The 22454-nt window shown below is 37.2% G+C and overlaps 1 protein-coding gene across 11 annotated transcripts in view; it reads left to right on the plus strand.

Annotated features, from left to right (window-relative positions):
• The window catches only part of FANCM (FA complementation group M), a 765839-nt gene that overhangs the window by 371608 nt on the left and 371777 nt on the right, over positions 1–22454 (plus strand). For 9 of the 11 annotated variants that reach the window (XM_072962981.1, XM_072962983.1, XM_072962987.1 and 6 more), the window contains exons 28-29: positions 12560–12677; positions 20530–20588. The gene's annotated coding sequence lies outside the window, so the exon portion shown is untranslated. The remainder of the gene's footprint in view (positions 1–12559; positions 12678–20529; positions 20589–22454) is intronic. The other 2 variants (XM_072962982.1, XM_072962985.1) reach the window with 1 other exon arrangement.

The following is a 22454-nucleotide window of genomic DNA, read 5'->3' on the forward strand; positions in this document are numbered from 1 at the left end:
CTCTGGAGCTCAAGGACTCAAGCAGTTCCAGGGACTTTCTTCATTAAATCCTCTCTATATCCTGAACTAATGTATCAAGGGCGTAGGACTGATGGAGGATGGTAAAACAAATGAACTAGAAAAGGGACCTACAAGGCTGGGTGAGCCTGGTCCTGAAGGAATTTGTCTTCTAAACTTGAGTGCTGGGGGTCTGGGGCTAGGCAGAAGGGGCACTACTTGGGTCAGTTCAGTAGGGGAACACTAAGTCTCGCGTGTTCTGTGACAGAATCAGGTAGGAGACTTTCTCAAAGAAATAGCATCCTAGCCTCTGAGGACACAGGGGCATTAACTCATTGGCTGTCTATGTCCTTTTCTCTCCCAGTGTAGCCACCCTGTGCCGGTGTCGCAGACAAGACAAGGGAGGGTTTTCATTGCGTCCGCCTGGCCGTTCCCCTCGTGGGGACAAAGGTGCCTCTTAGCTTTGGCGGGTCAGTATAAGCCGCTGACTCCGATCGGGACCCTGAGGGACCGATACCGCCCTGAGCCGTATGAGGTCACCACGGAACCGCAGGTTGGGACTCACTCGAACTCCGCAGCAGAATGCTGTGGAGCTACAAACTCGAGCCTGACCGCATGCTTTGCAGTCCGCTCATTCACTCACACACACACGCACAGAGGTTAATGACAGTTCTCCCACCAATACCAATATCCTGTTTCCTGTAGGAGGGGATCAGCCTCCTCTTCTGTCCACTGGGCCAGGACCTGATTCCTGACCTGATTTCCCCATCTGAAATACCATCAGATGGAGAGTCTGTGGGAGGGGGTCAGCCTCCTCTTCTGTCCAATGGGACAGGACCTGATTCCTCCTGGGGGTTCCTACCTTGTCCGGACGGCCACCTGGTGAGTCTGTCCGTCCCTCCACAGAGTCTGGCTCTGGTTGTAGCCTAGCCATCTGGGGGGCCGAGTTGCAGTCACGAAGGAGAACCCGGAATACCATCGGGCGGCGCCACCTCGTTCGCTGCCAGAATCCCGTCCCCCGGTCGGCTGGAGCCACCAGTCCAGCGGCTCAAGGGGCCGGCGTGGTTGTATCTCGCTGGGGCCTCCAGAAATGTTACGGAAACGACAGGCCAGCCAAGAAACAAGCACCACTTGGAGGGTGGGAGTACTCAGATATATTACGCCGGCGGACTCTGAGGGGCTTCTGCTCCAAAGCTCTGAGCACCTCCAAGACGTGCGCATGAGGTTTTATAGGGTAAAGTACAAGCTTGGGATATTCGGCCAATAGGCATGGAACAGCTTTAGCAGCATCATTATCACAAAAGCGGAGGCAGGGAGGCAGCAAACCAACATTCCAAAGCCAGATATATATCTTTGAAAATCCAGCTGGCTAGCAAAAAAAAAAAAACATGAACAGCAAACCGACACTAATTAACTTAGATTTACAAGTTAGTCCAGCAGAACTCAGATCAGTATTCTGATACTTAGATTTGTGAGTTATCTTGTTAGCCCAGCCCAGCCTCTCCTTCGCATTGCTAGACTTGTGAGTTATCTTGTTAGACCAGCCTGGCTTTTCCCTCACAGATAAAGAGAGTTCTCCCTGGACCAGCTATTTTTAGGGTTTTTCTATAGGGAAAATGCTGGAACTAGGTTGCAGGCTAGCAAGGATTATTCTCAGTTGCCTGGGGATTTGTATATGGGTTCCTTTAGTCTTGACTTCTTCCCAACCAAAGAAAAGATGAAACCGTGGGGCTTTTCATGCTGTTTCTTTTTTCCCTTGCTGCTCACTGATAGACAGATTTCTGTAAATGTGATTTATCCATGTGATGCCTCTCCCAAAACTGTCTCTTCTTGTTCTCAAAACCAGATTGCTTCCTTGAAAGCTTATACTGCCAGTCTTTTCAGCCCTTTCTGTTGCTGGAAATAGGGATTTTAGTTTTTAACTGAAAAGATGGGCCCTTACTCTTGGATAGCTTGCTTTTCTGAGATCAACAGCACCAAGTATTCTCCCTCCACGCTTTTATGAACTCCTATTTGATCTTTAATGCTTTTAATAGTGATTTATCTAATTTTTAACTTGTGATTTTAGTTGTCTCTGAATTTTGTTGAATATGGATATGGATTTCCACTTCTTATTCTTCTCATTGCATTTAAATGACTTCTAAGAGGTGAAGACCGAAGTTCTAAGTTTACTTTGCCTTTTGAAATTAGAAATGTCTCATACTCCTTTATGAATGAACTTGTTCTGTTTTCAGTCTGTGATGAAGGGGAAAGCTGGGTGGTCATGTTTCTACCAGCACTTTCTCAGTTTATAATTGGTTGGATCTGGAACAGACAACTTTCCCAAGGCAGACAAATGGGTTGAACCAATCACATTTTCCAAGAATTGAACTAAGACTTTGCAGTTAGTTTGTCCCAGGCACTTGAGATGAAGGGTCTCATAGAGATGCAACTGGGGTAGCCACACTGAGCTAAAATTCAGATAAGTTGAGAGAATGGAACATGGGTATAGAGCAAAGTGGAGAAGCAATGAAAAAAGGAAGGAATATCAAAGAAACCTTGTGATTTCTAAAAGACAGAAAAAGCATCCTATTTCTAGTTTCTTTTCTGTTCCCATGAGACTGGGCTACAGTTTTTCCTACTCTTCAATTCTGTGAGATCTCTATGTTTGTACTGTACCACACTCGATCTGTGTAGTAGGTTTAGTATGTCTGGTCTTTTTGCAACCAAGAAAAAAAAACAAGTAAAAAAGAGAGGTTCCAAACATAGAACTGACAGCACTCAAGTTAGACATACTAAAATTAAAACAAAATGGTATACACATTGGAATAATGGTTCATATAATGGAAATTTTTTGCCCCATAGACAAATTCTCGGAAATACCTGTTTGTATATTGAGGAATATTTATAAAAAGTTAAGGCAGGTCATATATAGTCCATGTTAATGTGAGTTCATCCCAGAGAGGGCATGTTGATTTGGTGTGAGACTGTAAGTTAATTAGTGCAGTTAATTAATATAGCACACAAGTTACAATACTGTATCCAAAGCAATTTATTGGTGTTAATTTCTTCATTTGCAGATGCACAAAGTTCACCTGTTGAAATGGATGTTTTAATATATACTATAAATGGTTTCTGAACTTGCACATTTAAAAAAATTAGCTCTAGTTTAGTTAAATTTGTGTGAGAGTGCTGGAGAGAACCTTTCCCTCTTAACGCTGTGTAATTGAGTATTTATATTTTATGTAGTGAGAAGTAGACCCTGCCAGGGCCATGGGCAGAATAGTGAAGGATTACTTGTCTTCTGGTATCCTCAGACTCCCTTTTCCTTAAGTTTTCTTTACTGTAGAGCTTACTTTCCTTTTCTCTGTCTTAACTGTTCAGGGCCCAGGCTCTTTCTTCTTTCAAAAGCTGCTCTCAGTATAGGATCTAAAACTGGTTCATCCTCAGATTTAAGAACTGTTAATGTTTTATTCTCAATACTATAACTAATATGCTTGCTGTTTATTTATAGCATTTTATACCTTGCAAAAACACTATTACCTACTCTGTATCATTTAATCACCACCACAACTCTATAAAGTAGACAGCATCTCAACTTTATGAATAATGAAACCAAAACTCGGACACTGAAACTGGGCTTTGAGTTCAGGTCTCTAAACTGACTTTCCATAGTTACAAATGTTTTATGAGAATATGACATGTTAGCAGAGATAAAAAATTAAGCTAGTAAAATGAGTTTCTGATTGTAGAATTTCTGGTGTCACTTGTCTGCGGTGAACTGACTTTTAATTCTTAACCATTTCATTGTCTCTGTGGTCACTGCTCATGGATAGTAACAGGACTGACAGATTACTGGACTGAAGGCATGGAAGTCCAATGGAAAGAGGACAAGGGATATATCATTTAATTCTGGGAACAGTAACCCTCTGTACTTCAGCAGGCTCTGAAGATGATTGCAAGGAATTGTGTAATAATTAAGGTAACACAGTATGGTGGAAAGAAGATGGGCCTTGAAATACTGCAGATGTGGAATTTGAATATAATTCCGGATCTGTCACTTACCAACTGTGTGACCTTCAGCAAAGTCGGTGAACCTTTGTGAGCTCCAGTTGTTTAATCTATAATTAGAGCTATTAATTCTTGTTTTGTAAACTTGTAAGAATTCATTGAAAAACATATGAAATTAAAATAATAGCAATCATTTATTAAGCACTGAGTGTTCCCTTAATTTGTACCTACAACTATGGGATAGATACTAATGTTATAAGAATTTAATAGATAAAAAAACTAAGCCTAAAGAAGTTTGCCAACATACCAAAAGTCACACAGTAATCTATGGAAGCAGGATGCATGTCCAGGTCTGCCTGATTGTGATGTCTGTGCTACCTTGTACTTTCCTGTAGTGATCAACATTTGTAATAATTGCTGGAGCAGACATCTGTTGTTTTGGTCTGTCCAGAAATACTTATCCACTTTCTTCTGTTAAGAGTACTTCCCTTCTGTTGCAAAACTAGTTCCAGTCACTTCAGCCGATGGAACTGTCATCCAGCCACAGGAGTTAATGTGAGGGTGGGCATTGTGACTCAAGTAAAGCCAATCAGAACATGTCCTTGTGTTATATTGTGTTATATTCAAGGGAGCGAGAAGTCTTCTAGTTCTTTAGGATTTGTATAGTAGGATAACTTAATATCCTGGAAGCTGAATAATAACTGATAATATAAGCCATGTTATGCTGCCTCCACAGACTTGGAGAAAGTCATCTGAAGTAAGAGAAATGAGGTCAATACAGATAAATGAGGAATGAAGAAAAAGTCTTGATGATAGAAAAAGTTTCTGAATCAAATTTTTATACTTCAGTGAACCAGTACAACTCCCTCATTTGTGTGAACTAATTTGAGTTGGATTTCTGTTACTTACTGCTGAAAATAGTAAAGAGAGTATAAAATGTCATCAGTTATTTCTTTTAGAAATCCAGAAAAAACAAGTGTTCTCTATGGAAAGGAGCTTCTACTATAAGGCCTTAAAATAAAGTAACTTTTTTCTTAAAGAGGAAAACATTAATGATATGAAAAATTTCAGTTATAATTTCTCTGAGAAGCTGGAAAATGAAGTATCATTCTATTTCAAGTAGGTAGAGTCATGATTTGCTATTTATTAGAATTAACTAAACCACAAGGATAAACTGTTTTTGACTGTGTACTCTGACACCTTTATATGTTATTTTCATTGCTTCTGCTTGGAAAGCTCTTCTTCCAAATATTCACACTGCTCCCTCTCATACTTCATTCAGTCAGGTGTCTGCTCCATTTCACAAGGAGGCTCTCCCTGACTCTTTTATCTAAAAAAGTACCCTACTTACTATTTACTTCATGGGATGTATAGCTATCTGACACTGTACCCTTTATACATTGGTTTGTAAAACTATTTCCCACACTAGAATAGATGCTCCTGAGAACAAGGAATTTGTATCAATGTGACGTAATAAGTGAATCTTTTTAGGTGGAATTTCCTATGGAACTTAATTGTGACAGAAAAAGAGTAGCAAAGACAGGTGTCTGACTAGCTTTGATCAAATCTACTTCCTTCTCTTCCTGGGGACGTGCCACATCTGTATTTCTGTCTTTACCTTGCAGTTGGGAGTGCTCTTGTGATAAGCTGGGATGTGAACAGGAGTGAAGTACATACACCACTCGCAAGCCTGGTCCATAAAATTTCCCATGCAGAGGGTTACCATCATCTTAGTGTGCCTAGGACAGTTATGGGTGATACTTACTGTCAAGTCTGATTAGTGGCCCTTCTACTTCCTAAAGTATCCCACTTCTAACAAATTTTTTGGAAATTATAGCTATGCATGGGACAGTAGCTCTTTTGTAGCACATGGTAGACAAGCCCTGTGATTCTGGAAGTCACATGTTAAAGATTGTGCAGCCACAAGAAGGAAGGCTCCTGGATCCTTGAGTCACCACTTAGAAGAGAGCTGTTCATCTGCACACTTTGAACTCTGAGCAAGAAAATAATTTATATTGTGCTTGAACTGCTATACATTTTTAGATTTGTTTACTATAGCAGTTAGACTAACCTAACTAATGCAGAAATCTAAAAGTCAAATTGGTAGTATTCAGAATATATAAATTAGGAAGTGTAGATGCTTGTTTTTAACTGATACAAACACAATTTAACTTTCTAATTATAAACTATTTCAAAAGGCTTATTGAATCAGATCAAGTATGATATTCCAATATTTCATGATTTGTTTTATAATGCAAATGTTGTTAGTAAAAATCCACTCAGGTTCATAATAAATTGAGACAGGGCTGCCTGTTCCCACAGGGGTGGTTAATTTGGTTATTCCACTGTAGAACATTCCATGTGCACGTAGGAAAATATTATATGATTGGTTGGAATAATTTGATTACTGTATGTTCACCAGGTGGAAGGTCTAGTCACAATATCTTTTTGTCTTCATTTTGTCCCTTGATAACCAATTCATGAAGCCAATCAAGCTGAATCAAATCTTTCTGGAAGGCAAAAGTCTTGCAAACTGTCTCTGACACCATCTGCTGCACAAAGAAAGAAAATATGGTGTACTAATTGGTATGTTGCAAAATAGCCGAGGGACTGAATGGTGGTGGTTTTGGAGTCAGTGGGTTTCTGTGAGATCTCACATTCTGACAGATGCTGGAGAGTGCACAGTGTCTGGCCCCAGATACATGGAAAGGGCTTCTTTCCTGAAGCTTGCCCTGCCTCTCTCTGCCATTGTGGCCACCCAGGCAAGACAGCAAAAGCAGATGTTTTTAGGCACTTATATACACTTTAAATTTTAAATTAAAGAAACTTATGCTTACTGAAATTGTATCTAAATAATACAGAATTACATATTGAAGGATAAATAAGTATCCTTCATCTCTCCCAAGTCTGATTCTTTGCAGGTAACCACTACTAAAAATTATTTGTTTTGGTCTCTGCTTCTTATTTTGGAATATTTCCACAAAGATCTGGTGACTCTAGTTCTTTGTTCATCTTTAAGAGCAAGTCGTTAAAATGTTGGTTAGGAGCTCTTTGTGGGGAAGCAGGTCTTTTTGGCAAGTGAGTTTAACCATAGGGTGACTGCCTCAGACATTTTCACTTTGGCAACCTCCAGTATCGATATCTGGGAGAATATTTCCTTCCAGAAGTCGTTTGGGCCCCTGCCCAAAGAGTGTAATTCTGTACATCAGCCTTCTTAAAGTTGGACAAGGGGAAGGGGGCTGGGGTCCCAGCATTTAGTATGCAGATTTCTCTTTAATGCCTCTATTTCTAATCTTAAGTCTCATTGCTCTCCCAAGCCAAATGTTCTTGAGGTCTCTGATTTAGACCCTCTTAGCTCAATTTATCCAGAGTAAACCTCCCATTTCTGAGGTGGAGCTGGGCTCTCTGACTGTAGGGTGGTTTCTGGGCTGTGTGGAGGCAGGCAGAGTGCTAGAACTTTGGCCTCTGTCCCCCTGTGCTCATCCTCACCTTCGGTGGTATTGTGTGGCTCCATGGCACTTCAGCTGGAGCGGGACAGGGAGTTTCCCCCCAGTTGTCTCTGAATAAGCTTGTTCTGTGAACTAGGGACGTGTAAATTGTTTTATATGATGTAGCAAATATGGGCAAACATACAAACAAAATGAAAAAAAAATTGGCTAAAGTATAACCTTTGTCATATGTTAGTGACAGGCTTATTAAAATCAACCTCTGAATTCATTGAGTGAATATTTTAAAGAAATACTTTTGCTTAATGATGATAGCCAATATTCAGGTATCTCGATATTGTCCATGTAACTCCTTCTTCAGTAGAAATGTTAATTTGGTTTTAGTGGAAAATTGTATAATATATGACACTTTCCTATTGAACGTGGAATATACGGCTCAGGTTTTTCTTATGGTGACAGTTATAAGAAGAAGGTCATTATGAGGCAGAACTTCTGTGGTATGTTATTCTCATGAAACACATTTTATTAGAATATTGTCTGGGAACTTAATATTACTAGCACAATGGAGTGATCACTTTTATGGGTTAATCATTAAGTTGACATAATAGTACAGAGTTTTTGTGAGAGTAAGGTGAGATTGCACACCACATTGACACTCTCTCTTAATCAACACACATCCAGCGAGGGTGTAAGGAGAAACTGGGAAATTCTAATTTGAAACCAGAGTGATAGATATATTTCTTTATGCATATGTGTTATACACACTAAACACAACAGAAATATCATGTAGTTTATAGGAGAAGGAGGATGGATCAACTAAATCTCTGAACAAGCTTAAACAATTTGTTTTTGCCGTCTAACTAAATCTCCCTCTAAAGTAGGTAGGATGAGCAGATACAGGGAAAGGTGTCTTATTTTGAGGAGAAGTCTTCAGTCATTATTTTAATTTGTTGTTTAATATGCCAAGATGTTTACCAAAATAAAGAAACAGTACCCATATCAATGTGCTTATTTTGGTTGTTTTTAAAAACGCTTCTGAAGTCATTTTATTAAACAACATCAGAAGTATCTAGGGATGCAGTCTCTGAGAAGGCCGCCCCAGGCTCTGTATTAATTTCCTCTTGCTGTCGTAACAAACTGTTTAAAATTTAGAGGTTTAAAACAACATGCATTTATTATCTTACAGTTCTGTAAAAGTCCTGCCCTGGACTCACTGGGTTAAAATGCAGGTGTCTGCTGGGCTGTGTTCCTCTAATGAGGCTCTACACGAGGCCATTCCTCTGTCTTTTCCAGCTTCTTGATACTGCCTGAATTCCTTGGCTTTGAACCTCTTCCTCCGTCTTTTGTATCCTGCCTCCACTGCTGCATCTCTTTGTAATAGGAAAGATTCTCTTCTTTTAATGATTATATAATTAGATTTGGCAAACCCGGATAATCCAGACTAATTTCCCATTTTCAACATCCTTAACCTTAATTATGTCTAAAAAGTCCCCTTTGCCATGTAAAGTAACATTAAAGACTTCTGGGGATTACAGCGTGAATATCTTTAGGGACCATTATTCTCCGGATCCCAGGTTCTAACCTTGAGTTCTCTGGCAAAGCAGGGGCGCAGACCCCGCTGCAGATATAATCTCATTTCTGCAGCATAGTTCCTATACTATTTTGCTGAGGGCATTGTCACCATACCAGAAGAGCTACTTTTTTTTTTTTTAATGTATTTGGCAAATTCAGAATTTTATTTTGTTCTAAATACTGTGATAGGTATTGAGGAAATAAAAATGAAAGACAGAGGCTCTGTTCTCAAGGATCTTATGTAGGGTAAAAGACAACTACACACTGTCATAGGAAAGAGACAGGCTGCCGTGGGATCTCATAGGGGTACCCTCCACAGCATTGTAATTTTAGGCAAAGATATCCCAGAGAGAATTACATCTAAGTCCTTTGCAAAAAAAGGACTGTGTATGGAATTGTGGAGGTTAAAGACGATTGCATTTTTATTTATTTTACTGTTACATTCTGGAGATAATGGTGTTACATGAAACCAACAAGACTTCTGCCTTTATGGAGGTCAAAAGAAATGGATAGTCCAAACCCAAGGAGTTTAGTGTCCTAATCTAATAGATTTAGCAGGAGTGAAAACCTTTACACATCAAAGGTAGAACAAGGAAGGACAGAAAGAGTGGGAAAGACCTGAGGTGGTTAAAAGGGCTGACAGGCAAGAATGTAAGATGTTTGGAAGCACCCATTAAAAGTCTTATTTTAGATTATAAGAGCATCTAAGGGAGCAAAGGTGTTCTAAACTTGAGGAAGTTTACCTTTTAGGAGTGATTTTTTTTTTTAATCTCAAGGAAAATGCTTACTAGTTGATCATTTTGAGTTTTTTTTATCCTTTCGTTGACCTTTTAAGATGGACTCAGATTCCAGTAAAGAAGTTACTTTGTGCAGACAGAGTAGAAAGGGCTCTAAGCAGGATAAAGTAATTTTTTCTAGGATAAAGTAATTTTTACTAAATTTAGGTGTCACTTACTTAGAAAAAAAGACTACTTTACATAGCTGGTTCTTTAGCCTGGTCTTATTTTACGGATTATGATAGTAAGCAGTTTATGACTTGATGGCAGTGATCACTTGTCACTGCAGTTCCCAACAAACTTCTGTAGAATACTTTCAGTTGTTTCCTAGATCCCCTTCCTTCCCCTTCCCTCGCCTTAAAAAAAGACTGGAAAATTTGGATAGTATCACTATCCTGTGAACTCTCAAAGGGACTGTGTGAATTCTGAGCAAGTTTGGAGAACACTGCCCAATTCATGTGGGGTGAAGGAGAGCATAATAGCATCTATCTGGCAGGAGAACCCCATATTTTAGTTCCACTGTTTCCTGTCTGTTACACTGCGTTTTGCACTTTGTATTTTTTTTAAAGTCTGGACTTCTGACTTATTTTAACTAAAACTTCTTCTTCTGGAAAAGGTGGATTGGTCAAAGAACAGCAGAGTGTTAGTGCTTCATCTTATCACAAGATGTCCACCACTTTCAGATAAAGAACATGAATCCTTTTGTGTGTTGTGTTAATTATCTAAATTAATCTAAATATCATATTGACAAAAAAAATAGATCAGTAAGTAGTCTTGGTATCTGAGGGGGATTGGTTCCAGCAGTTCCACAGAGACCAAAATTTGAGGATGTTCAAGCCCCTTATATAAAATGGAGTAGTATTTGCAAGTAATGTACACACATCCCTCCTGTACACTCTAAATTGACTCTAGATTACTTATAATACCTAATACAATGTAAATGTTATGTAAATAGTTGTTGGCAAGCACCAAGTTCAAATTTTGCTTTGGGGAACTTCCTGGAATTTTTTAAGAAAATATTTTTGATCTGAGGTTGGTTGTATTTGCAGATGTGAAATCCACAGATGTAGAGTGCCAGCTATGCATTTTAGCTTAGAGTGGTGGGAAGTGGGAAAACAGACGGATGTGCTTATCAGTAGTTTTGTCATAAGAACTTGAGATTCTTAAATCCTGTTCTCCTATTGCAATTTAAGAGGAGAGGAACTCCAGAATTTTCAAGTGGAATGGGGTGTTCTTGTAATAAAATATGAGGAACATGCAAGTTATTATATTATAAAGATTTGCAATTATGCCTTGATCGAAGCTAAGGGATTACATGTTTTTAATGAAGTGCACATTGTCAGTCTGCAAAGCACTAAAATGAAAAAAATTACAGAACTGAAAATTTAATATATATGATAATACACATAAATCTATTAGAGACAGAAAAGCAGAATTAATTATAATTCAGTACCCAGAGGGTGAATAAAATGGTAAAGAATTATGAAATAAAAAATTCATTTTGTAATTAGTTTAGCAGAGTAAAATAAGAAAAGAAGTAGTTTTTAAAGGTCCTGATAACTTATAAAATATTTTATGAAAGGAAAGCAGGAAAATGTTAATTATAAGCAGTTAGTTATAAATAGTAGGGAAAAATCTATTCTATCTTAAAATAACAATGATTAAATTTCTAATTAATTCATGTTTTCAATTTGGAAACTAATCACAACAAAGTTTTGAATATTCTAAATATTCAAGTGAAATGCAAAGATGTGCTTAAAGCATTTGTGAAACTCAAGTGATCTGAGCACCAGTAATTCTCTCAAAAGCTTTTCGGGAAAGCAACATGAAAGTTCTTTTCCTCTTTGGAGTTGTTTAACGTAATTATTAGTATTTGTGAGAGTTCTGATGGCTATTTGTTTATGTATGAATTTGATTGCTCTTAACTCATGAGGAAGTACATTTTTTATTATGTAGCGTTGCTGATTTCACAGTAGGGTTATTGTATTTTAAAAAAATATTTTAATGAAATGAAATAAAGATACAAGAATCAGAACCTATTCTTTCAATCTTTATATGTAATAAATACCTACAACAGTCTTAAAATCACATAGCTGGTAACTCAGGCTTGATATCTGCATATGGTGTCTGAGTCATCACAGAAGGGTGGAACACAAGTTTGGGTGAGCTACAACCTTAGCCAGTACAAGGGTCAGAGAGATCAAAAATTGTTTTCTATGAATGAGCATGCTTGATAGATTTGACCAAAAGTAATTCTTACACTGTTTAATAATTATTCTGTCCCTGATGGAGCAGTTATATCTCAAAGGACTCTTAGGAACAATTGTTTTAATATATTGTATTGTATTTCAAGGCAGTTGATACTGACATTTACTTGACTAGCTCCAGATTGTCAGCTAAAAATTCTGATTCAGTTCACCACTTCACTACATGGAAAGCCAGTCAGTGTCCTTGGTTAGTATTTTTAGATGCCTCTTAAAGGATCCCTGGCTTCTGGTTTGCCAGATATTGACAGCTGGTATATTATTTTTATGCACTTGACATTCTTTGTTTATGTAGGATTGGGTAACTGTTAAGGACCAGATTGTGTCCCTGTAAAATGTGTATACTGAAGCCCTAATCTCCAATGTGACTGTATTTGGAGATAATGCCTTTAGGCAGATAATTAAGGTTAAATGAGGTCATAAGGGTAGAACCCTAATCTCATGGGACTAGTGTCCTTATAAGAAAAAAAAAGAGACGTCAGAAATCAATCTCTCTTTCTCTCCATGCAAACAGGTAAGAGACCTGGTGAAGACACAACAAAAAATGTGACCATTTATAAGCCAGGAAGAGAGGTCTCCTCAGAAACCCACCTTGAAGGCACCTTGATCTTGAGCTTCCAGAGTCCAAAATGGTGAGAAAATAAATTTCTGTTGTGTAAGCCACGCAGTCTGTGGTAGTGTGTTGTGGCAGCCTGAGCAGACTAATACAGTACCCAGGTGGGAGGGTTGACTGGATTAAATTAAATATTTTGTGATCATATGTTTTGATGTCCTTGTGTAGGAAACTGGAGGTTAGGCTGTAAATGCATTGGAGACCTAGGCCGAGGGACTAGACCTAGACTAGTTCCTTGTATGTGGTTGCTTTATTATGAAGCTTGCTTTGTTATGGATAACATGTAAATACTCAGGGGAAATAATGCAGTGATCAGCTGAGCAGCCTCTTGTTTTTTAAACTTTAATTTTATGTGAATTATGTTTTTAATTTATAGTGGTTCAAAATTTTATGATTATTTCGGTGGAATGTTCAGCATTTTATATCACATTCTTGTAGGCTGGTGTTTCTAAATGTTTCAGAGCAGTATGACCTGATCTTAATCTTAGTACTGACCTGCTTCTTAGTTTTGATTTTTGTGGCTTTTTTTATCTTTGAAGAGGATTCACAATGAGTAAAGACATTTTAATATGTTTAATTCTATGGGGAGGATATGGGAAGGATACTACTCATAATTCCTCATATTAAATCTATTTAGATGACCATTTATTTTTATTAAGAGAAAGAGAAACTTCATATATTCTATTTTCCAGTACTTTTTTGATTAAGAGCTAAACAGCTGTTAGTAATCATGTCTTCATCAATTAAAAACACTGCTCTCAACTCTTCTTTTCCAATTCACTGGAATGTTTATTTTTTACTCTTGACACATAAGTCAGTTGAGATGGAATAGTTTTTAATTTGAGTGACATGCTCTCAAAAAGAAAATGATGTTTTGATTACACATACTAACTCAAAAATACTGCTGTTTTCCAACTTTGCAAGAAATGAAAACATTTATTTTTACATCTTATGACTTTGAAAATAAGTACTACTATTTTACAGCATTGCACCGTTTATTCGTACCAGTTTGGTACGAAAAATATGGACAGACTGGGGCTTAAATCCTGGCTCTGCCACTTGCCCTTATTAAATTCACTTTACTTTTTGGCTTCAGTTTCCTTATCTGTAAAATGTGTATAATAATTCATGTCTTAAAGGGGTTGTTGAAAAAACTGAGTATAATTTGTATGTGCTATATTTAGCCTAGTGACAGGCACACAGGCAGCGAAAGTTATTTCTCTAAGTAATGACATTTTGAAGAGCTTTTGTTAATTCACTACACTTAAAGTTACCAGAACCTAGACCTGAAGTTAGTGTGGATGTTTTTCCAGAGTGTCCTGTGTTTCCAGGTGGTACTGAGATCAGTATTCAGGAAGGGACCAATCTTCAACATTGTACTTGCTTTTGAGGACTTGTGAAAGGGTGAACTGAGGTCGTACATATCTGCAGAGCACTTTTCATAGCCCTTGAGATACAGTAGGTGGTCACTGCATAGTCAGTGGTAGCCAATGACATCATCATCATTAATCACCATTCAGAGATCAATATTATTCATTTCCCGTTCTGATACCTGAGTTGTGGCTCTGGGCAATGACACAGCGATTTGGGAATTGGATCCCTCTACAATTCCAGGGTTTTATTTGTAAGAGAGTCTACACTGAATCAAGCAGTAGTGAGAGAGAGAGACAGAGAGAGAAAGAGGGAAAGAGAGAGGGAGAGGGATGAAGTCCCTCTTAGTATATACTCTGTCATTATTCGATTTAATTTTTGACATGATTTAAAAGGTAAACACAGACAAATTGTTTGAAGAGCAATAAATGAAAAGTGCAGGTTTCTTAAATGAATGTCTTAATTTTTTAATTTTTTTGCACCCTTGTTTGCAATAAGGGAAGATTTTCAGTAATATATTAAGGTAATTGGAGATCCTCTACTGGATAATTATTGATAAATTATACAGTAACATTTGAAAAATAAGAAGTACACTTGAACTGGTCTAAGCAGTTAGAAATAGAACTCATTCATATAGCATTAAAAATAGATATAAGTTACCTTACTGAGTTTTTCATGACACTATGACTGTTATTCAGATGCTTGAAAATGTAGATGTCTGCTATATTTCTAGATGTATGTATAATATTATAAAGGGCAATTAATGTTTTCCTTAAATTGCTGTTGCTTTTATTAAGGCTGTTATGAGTAAATTACACCCAGAAAGAGTGTCAGGAAATGTCACGCGTGGCTGATGAATGTAGTAAAAGTACGGAATCATCATAATGTTCACGTTTGGTACAAGAAGGAAACAAAAATTAGCACAGGACATAGACTAAATACATATTTATTAAATGAATAATTTCCTGGTAGAGCAAAGCTTATGGATCTTAAATATTAACTCCTTAGGTGTGACAAGCTGCTATTTTGTGGGTATATTACTATGTACATTTTTGTATTTATTAGTCTATGATATGACATAAATAATAGGAAGGAGATTGAAAAAATATTTAAAAAAAAAACTCCAGAAACAATAAGGAACTATTAAATGGACTTTCTTTGATGCCATATCACCGAACTGTACAGTTTTCTCCTGTCCTTTGATTTATGCCTTCATCCAGGGTTCTTGTGTCCACTTACCTCTAGTAGCAGGCCTATTTCCCTCAGACAGTGTCTCCACTCTCCTCTTACTCCACCTATCAGCATTTTGGATATCCTGATTGTCAGAACTATGCACTTAGCCTTCTTCTGAGAGGGTGGAAGAGTCTGAGAACTCCTTAGCATATAATTAAACCAGTATTGACTTAATTGTATTATTCTTTGGCTTGGCAATGCTTTTGGCATTCATCAAGTGACAATAAATAGTTGCTAAATTAATTTATAAACGGATGTTACTTAAGTAAAGAAAGAAGCAGGGAAAGAGGAAGGATGTTTTTGCATCTGAAATAGCACGGAAGGGATGTAGAACAGGCCATATATAGACTATTTTTCACGATAAAATAGAACAGATTTCATTATTCTATCATAGAATAATGATGACTGTGTAGCAGAGTGGAGGGGACTGTACATGGGAAGAACTGAGCCTTTAGATCAGTCCTGGATTACAAAGTTGGGCAAGACATTTCATCTCCTGTCCTCCCACTGGTTCATTTCCAGGGTAGGTGATTTGGATCTGGTTGCCTTTAAAGGGCTATTTCACATCTTGATTCTTATAGTTTGACCAATGTTAGACTTGATATTGTTTTCGTTAAATTACAGGTGCCACTATTTTAATTAGGTTTCTAATAATTTGGAAAAGAGAGAGAGAATTCCATGTGTCACATGATAAATCAAACAAATGTTTCACCAAATTGAGATTAATGTTTAAGGGAGCAGTATGATTTAATGTATTAGAGATATTTTTAATTTATGCTAATATAAAATGTCCAAAAAATCTGAATAGAACAAGTTAGTCACTTAGCCAGAGTCAGAAGTTTAAAATGAGTAATTAACAGTATTGATTTTTTTAAAGCTATCAGTAATAGCTGTTATTAGAGAGCTAGAAGTAACTATTCTAGAATATTTATTATATTCAAATTTTTATTAGGGAATTGCTCTAATTTTTATCTTTGAATTTTAGTAAATTTCTAGAGAAATGAGAGAGTCAAGAATATATATGAAATACAGTAATGCACATTTTGAAACAAGATTCTAAAAGAGTCAATATACGGAGAGCTTGTTTTTATTAAGATAGAGAAAATAACTGTTTTCAAGCATTTGAAAGGGAATTATGAAAAGGATTGTATTCAATTATCATTCATTTCTACTGGGGATTGAAAGAGAAGCAGGGGGCTTAATTTGCAGCAAGATGAAGAATTCATTTAGAGATTTTTTTTTGACCTAAATTGTGATTAAACATTATAACAGTCAACTGAGAACTGTTAGGAGTCCCTAGTTATTATTACTTCTTTAAAGAGTGAATAGAAACAAACTTACATCCTTACTCATGTGAGTATACGTTCTCACTTCATGATTCTTTGATAATCCTATACGAACTCTAGCATTTCTTCAGAGTTAAAAGCATTAAGGGGTGATATATTTGCTGGAAGATTTTTTTTTCCCTCCAAACATACTATTTTTGTTTTATTCTTTAAGATAGAACCCAGCGCACACTGCTTTGATAGCTAAACAAGCCTATGGGTATTCATGTTAAAATGAAATGCGAGAAGCCCGGTAAAGGCCATTTAGTTCTTTTTTCCCTTTCCTCATTCTCTCTGGTCACAGGGTAAATGTTAAGGTTCTCTTAAGAAGTTGCCATGAAGTTGTATGGGCTGCTACTTTCTGTCAGCACAGTCCATGGCGTGCTAGCGCGTCTGAAAGGAGACAGGCTGGACTTGTGGCACTTTTCAGGTTTGTTTCTAACACTCCCTTTGTGGATAAACAGCTTCAGTGTGCTTTTCTTGTGACTCCCAGGAGGTAGAGTACCTCCCTACTGCTCTACATTAGAATAAAAATTAACAGACACTTAAAAGCATTTCACAGCCTCAGAATGGAAACATAAAACAAATTCAAGTATTTGGATTTCTGCCAAGTCTTTCAGAGAACACTCAAAAACTCTCTTTTTCCGGTGGGCATATCTTGAAATTTCCCTTTAGATTATGGTTAAATAGAGAGATCCATGGCTCACATCTTTCCAAGTTCAGACATAGGAAATTACTGTCCTCCTAGACTGCCTGGCATCAACTGAGCCCAGGGTTGGGAACCAACCAGTTGATAGTTGCATGGTGTATGTGTGTATATGCGTGTGTCTGTTGTTCTACCCTTGTAGCAGTCAGAGAGCAGACAGTAACCTAAAGGAAAGGAGAAGATGATAATTAAATATTTGGAAATTAAAAGAAGGTCACAGAAAAACCTAGGAGCCATCATGATTTTGAAGGCAGATCCCAGAGATGCAAGATTCTAATTCTGGTTCTGCTGCTTACTTTCCACCTTGCAAGTTGGGCAAGTTACTTAGTCTCTCTGGTCTCAGTTACTTCATGCATAAACAAGGAGTAATAAAAATAACTATCTCATAGACTTGTTATGAGAATTAAATTAGACAGTGAATGCAAAATGACTATTACATAAGCATTCAATGTGTTACCTGTGGTTGCTATGTGGAAAAAAGTTCAAAGAATACCATGAATGACAAAAATCTGTGGTTGAATTACCTGGTTTCACAAGAAGGTTGTGATCACTTAGCCTTCTGCAGAACAATGCTGGATAAGTGCAACTCCCTGGTAGGCTGGGCGTTTGCTGCAATGCACATTGTCTGCTCCCAGAGGGCTCTTGCTCTAGACTTGCTGCTATGCATTGCACCCGGCGCTCCTATTGGCAGTCTCTTGAGGATGCAGGGTTTAGGTCCAGGGCTTTGCTTTAATCTTGCCAGATCAAGTGAGACAGTCTCCTATCTTCATGAGTATGCAACACTCAAGCATTTCCAGCTGCTTCCTTGTCATTTACTCCTGGCTTCATCCCTGTGAGGTAGCTGTGTAACTAACCTAGATTTTATAGCCACCTTAGGAGAGAAAAGGAACTAACCAAGCAAATATGAATGTGGTGGAGAATTTAATCGTCTGCTGCTCCCTTCTTAGGGCCCCGCATGTATTGTGCAAATGTTTTTCTGCTCCTGAAGTTCACCTGTGATAAAATTCAAGTTCTTTCTTTTTTAAATAATTATTTATCCCAATGAAGTTTTTCTCATTAACAATAACAAAAATACACAAACTTGTCAGCTGTCTATGATGATATTTATTTTCTTTCATTTATTTAAATAGTTGTAGTTGGAAAAGAAAACAAGAACTATCAGGTCTTGAGTTTCTGTGTGTCAAACTGCATAAAGGATTCTCTTTGACTTTTTGGGAAAGTTAACATAAGGTGCCAGTATTCAAATAATTATGTTGTTAAAAGTTCCCCACTCCCTTCTCTCTCTGCATCCCCTTCAATTCATGCATATTTGCGGAATCTGAATTTTTGATTCTTGTACACTCTGAAGAAATAATAATAATAAACATTTATTGGGTGCTTACTATATGGCAGGATGCTTCCTAAACCCTCGTCCATCTAGGCTTATAGAAGACATCAGCAGAAACAAGAAAAAATAAAGCTGCAAGCTATTTGGTATTTCTTAGAGTGAAAGCTCAGTGACCCACTTTATATTTTCTAGTGGAGGGATCCAGACTTGTGAATTTATTTCTGGTAGAATGAGAGCACTCCTGGCCTCGATATGTGTTGATGTTGCTTTGAAAACAAGATATCAGTTTATCACATCACTCAATTATTTTTATGTGCTTGGGTCCTCAGTGGCTAATTTTCAATCTTGTTCAAGTTTCTCTTCTCTTTCACACTGGGACTCCTATTTTAGTTCAGGTCGCATAGGTCACTATGACAGTGACATAGGTCAGTGACATAGGTCACTATGATTATTAGTTTAATTAATGTACAGTTTGAAAGTTTATTTCATTAAATAACTAAAAATATATTTCTAAGACAAAGTGACTAAGATTGTCTGAAGTTTCCTTTAATAGGGAGGACAATTGTCTGTTGTCCTTAAAATACAGAAAGAAAAGACACTACTTAGCAAACATATATTTTTTTTAATTTTTAAACTTTATTTTATTTGTGGCCACTAATATTGAACAAAACACCATTCTAGGATCTGAAAGAAGGTAGAGGTAGTTTTCCTCATTACCAGTCCTCTTTAAAAATTCTGTTGTTCAGTCCCTTTTAAAGATATCTCTTTGAGGACCTATATTTTATCCCTCATCACCTTCATGCCCTCAATGGACAGTTTATGCTTATTTTGAGCTGCTGCCCATACAATCTGAATTCAATTTGAAGATGGTTTTATCCAAGACCTAGTTTCACAAAAAAAGACTGTACTGGAAACTACCTGTGTAGGAGACTACAAATAGCCACACTTTAATTTGAGGAGACATAAAGATTTTTCTTTTCATGAACTTTTTGAAGCATCTTCCTATACTAGAAAGTAAACTCTAAATTTGTAAGGTTCATATTCCATGCTTCATTTCCTTACAGTGACATGAACAGGCAACCACTAGATTATGCTCAGTGTGTCATCTTCATCACAGTCTCTGGAAAGACATCCTTTGTGACTTTGTTATGTATACAATAGGTAGATATTTAATTTTCACTGTTTTCTATCCCCCCAAATATGATGTGGATCGCAAATAATACTCAGCTAGGAGAAATAGATTTATATAAAGTACCATACGTAGGTAAGTAGATAAGAATAATAGGATGATAATTGTTTACATTCATTAAAGTATAAGGGAGGGAGAAACTGTGAAAAAGAATAAAATGTTTAAAAAATTGATTATAAAGTGTAGTATTACTTTTGAGTTTTATACTATGTAAAAACTAAAAAGTCTAATTGGTAAATGAAAACAATTTAAAAATAGCCTTCATTATTCTACATATGAGAAAAATAGGAAGACAATACTATAATTTATTTCAAATTACTCCCAGGTCTAAATTACTTCAAATTATGGATTTGATTGGTGTAGATCAAGAAGTTAAGGGTTACTTGAATTTATTTTTGTAAGAAATATGGAATAATAGGAAAATAAAAATTTCTTTGGCGTGTTAGATGCTGTTTTAAACACCGTATCCATTCATGCTTACAATTGCGAGAGCACTTTAAATTATGTAAAGTGAGAAGCTTTGAACCTAATCATTTGTTATATTTCCAAATTCCCACAAGATGGCAGAATTTCAGAGCATTTTAGAGTATGTGCCAGGATAGGTAGCTAGAATTATTTTAAATTTTGTAACTAGGTTAAGTACAAATCCTGTTTTCTGGTGAGTGATGCAAATAAGACTCACATAGAGCAGGGTCTAATTCTTCCTCTTGTTATTTACAGCTTCTACTAAACTGAAGTACTGAAACAGTGGATTGCATGGGGTTTACAATACTGTTCAGGTAGACGGCTACTTTCTTGTTTTATAACTCTAACTTGAGGTCATTCATAATCATCCAGGAAGGTGCTGCCTCATTTGTGGGTTTCATTTGTTTTATTCATGAGGGTCAGAGATGGGCTTGGAGGCAGTCTTCAACAGATGGAACTTCACATTTTGGTATTTCAGAGATTCTGACCACGTGGCCGTGTGGCAAGCAGTGAGGAGCAGTCAGTCCTATCTATCACCAGGCTTGCCTCTATAAATATTCAAATGATTAGATTTTACTCAGTAAGGGTTTGATATGCTCTGGATGACACACACTTGTTGTTGGAATCCTTTTGGGGAAGCAAACTCCTGTTCTTCCTTTCTTCCTCCCTTCCTTCCTCCCTGTCTTCCTTCTTCCCTGTCTTCCTTCCTTCCCCCCATCTTCCTTCCTTGCTAGTAATGCTATTACAACTGTTAGTGACTCACCAAAGACAGACCTCTAAGAAGCTATTAAGCTTCCATAGCCTAAGAAAGGAGGTGAAGTTACTGGAACCAAATTGGAATAAGCTACTCTGAGTAGTAGCCTAAGAGATAGAGATTTGAATTTAGCACCTGTTTCAAATCTTGCCTGAGTTTGTATTTGTCTTCTTTTTGTCTTCATACATGGGGCCTTTATATTCTTCAAGGTCTTGCATTTCTTTGTGCATAGGATCATCTAGGGATAAATGACATTTCTTTTTTGAAGTCACTTTTCAAAATCAGAATGTTAGAAGCTAAGTTAGACAGTTAGACAGTTCCTTCATTCGATAAGTAGGATATATGTACTTTTGAAAATAATTATGTCTAAGTGATAATCTCAGTGCTAAGATTATAATTCAGCCTAGATTCATCTGGAATTTACCCAGTGCTAATAGGAGGTCATTTATGTTCCAAGATGTCAAAACTCGTAAGAAAAATATTTACTGGATTACAGATGGCAAGCATCTCTAAATTGGTGATGAAGTATTTGTTATCTTATAGTTTTGGAACTGTTAATGATGGGATTTGATTTTTATGGTGTTAGGCGGGGATATTGGAATTCTGGTAGTGATAGTATTGTGGTTAGGTGAAGGCTTGTGTTTATAACTAATACACACTTGGGGGGGGAGTTTATTTATGTGAGCTGAATTTGAGCTGTTGCACATACAGCTCCCAAAATGCTTACGGGCACCATAAGGGCAATATGTCTTAAGATTCTGCAAACTAAATTGTTTTAGCTCCCCAGCCACTACATGGAGACACAATCACTGAAATGGGGTACCTCTGTAGCAATAACGAATAACAACATTGAAACCTGCCTGGCTGTATACGAATAATGCCAGAGACCACTTTGAAGGGGCATAAGATTCTTCTGCAGTCTACTTTCCTACCTCTGGTGAGCAGACTGACTGACATCTCTCCTTTTTCATCTCAGCATGCACTTGAAAACAATTCAAGGTGATTCTGTTTATGAGAGAGAGCTCTCAGTATGAAATGAATATCTTCTGGGCAGAAAAACAAAGGTCCTGAATGTAGAATATTTCTATCAGTTCTTTTCATTTTGAATTTTAGAAAAACAGCTAGCAACATAGGAAATAAACCGTATTTAAAAATATTTCACAGATGATCTTTATAAGCTACTCTGATGCTAAATATACAGGTAAAAATTCAGTTGCAGAGAACTGAATCCACTCTGGGTAGTTTAAATATAGAGGGATGTGCTAATGACTGTTAAATAGCTTATAGAATCATTGGGAAGAATAGATTCCCAAAGTCATACCGCAGGAATGGGCCACAAGTCACTGCTGCTTCTGCTTCTGTCAAGTGGTTTCCTGTCATCTCTGCTACAGTCCACCTCAGCAAATGAACGTGTTGTGCCTGCCTT

The sequence above is a fragment of the Vicugna pacos genome, chromosome 6 (genome assembly GCF_048564905.1).
Source record: "Vicugna pacos chromosome 6, VicPac4, whole genome shotgun sequence".
In the NCBI taxonomy this organism is placed as follows: Eukaryota; Metazoa; Chordata; class Mammalia; order Artiodactyla; family Camelidae; genus Vicugna; species Vicugna pacos.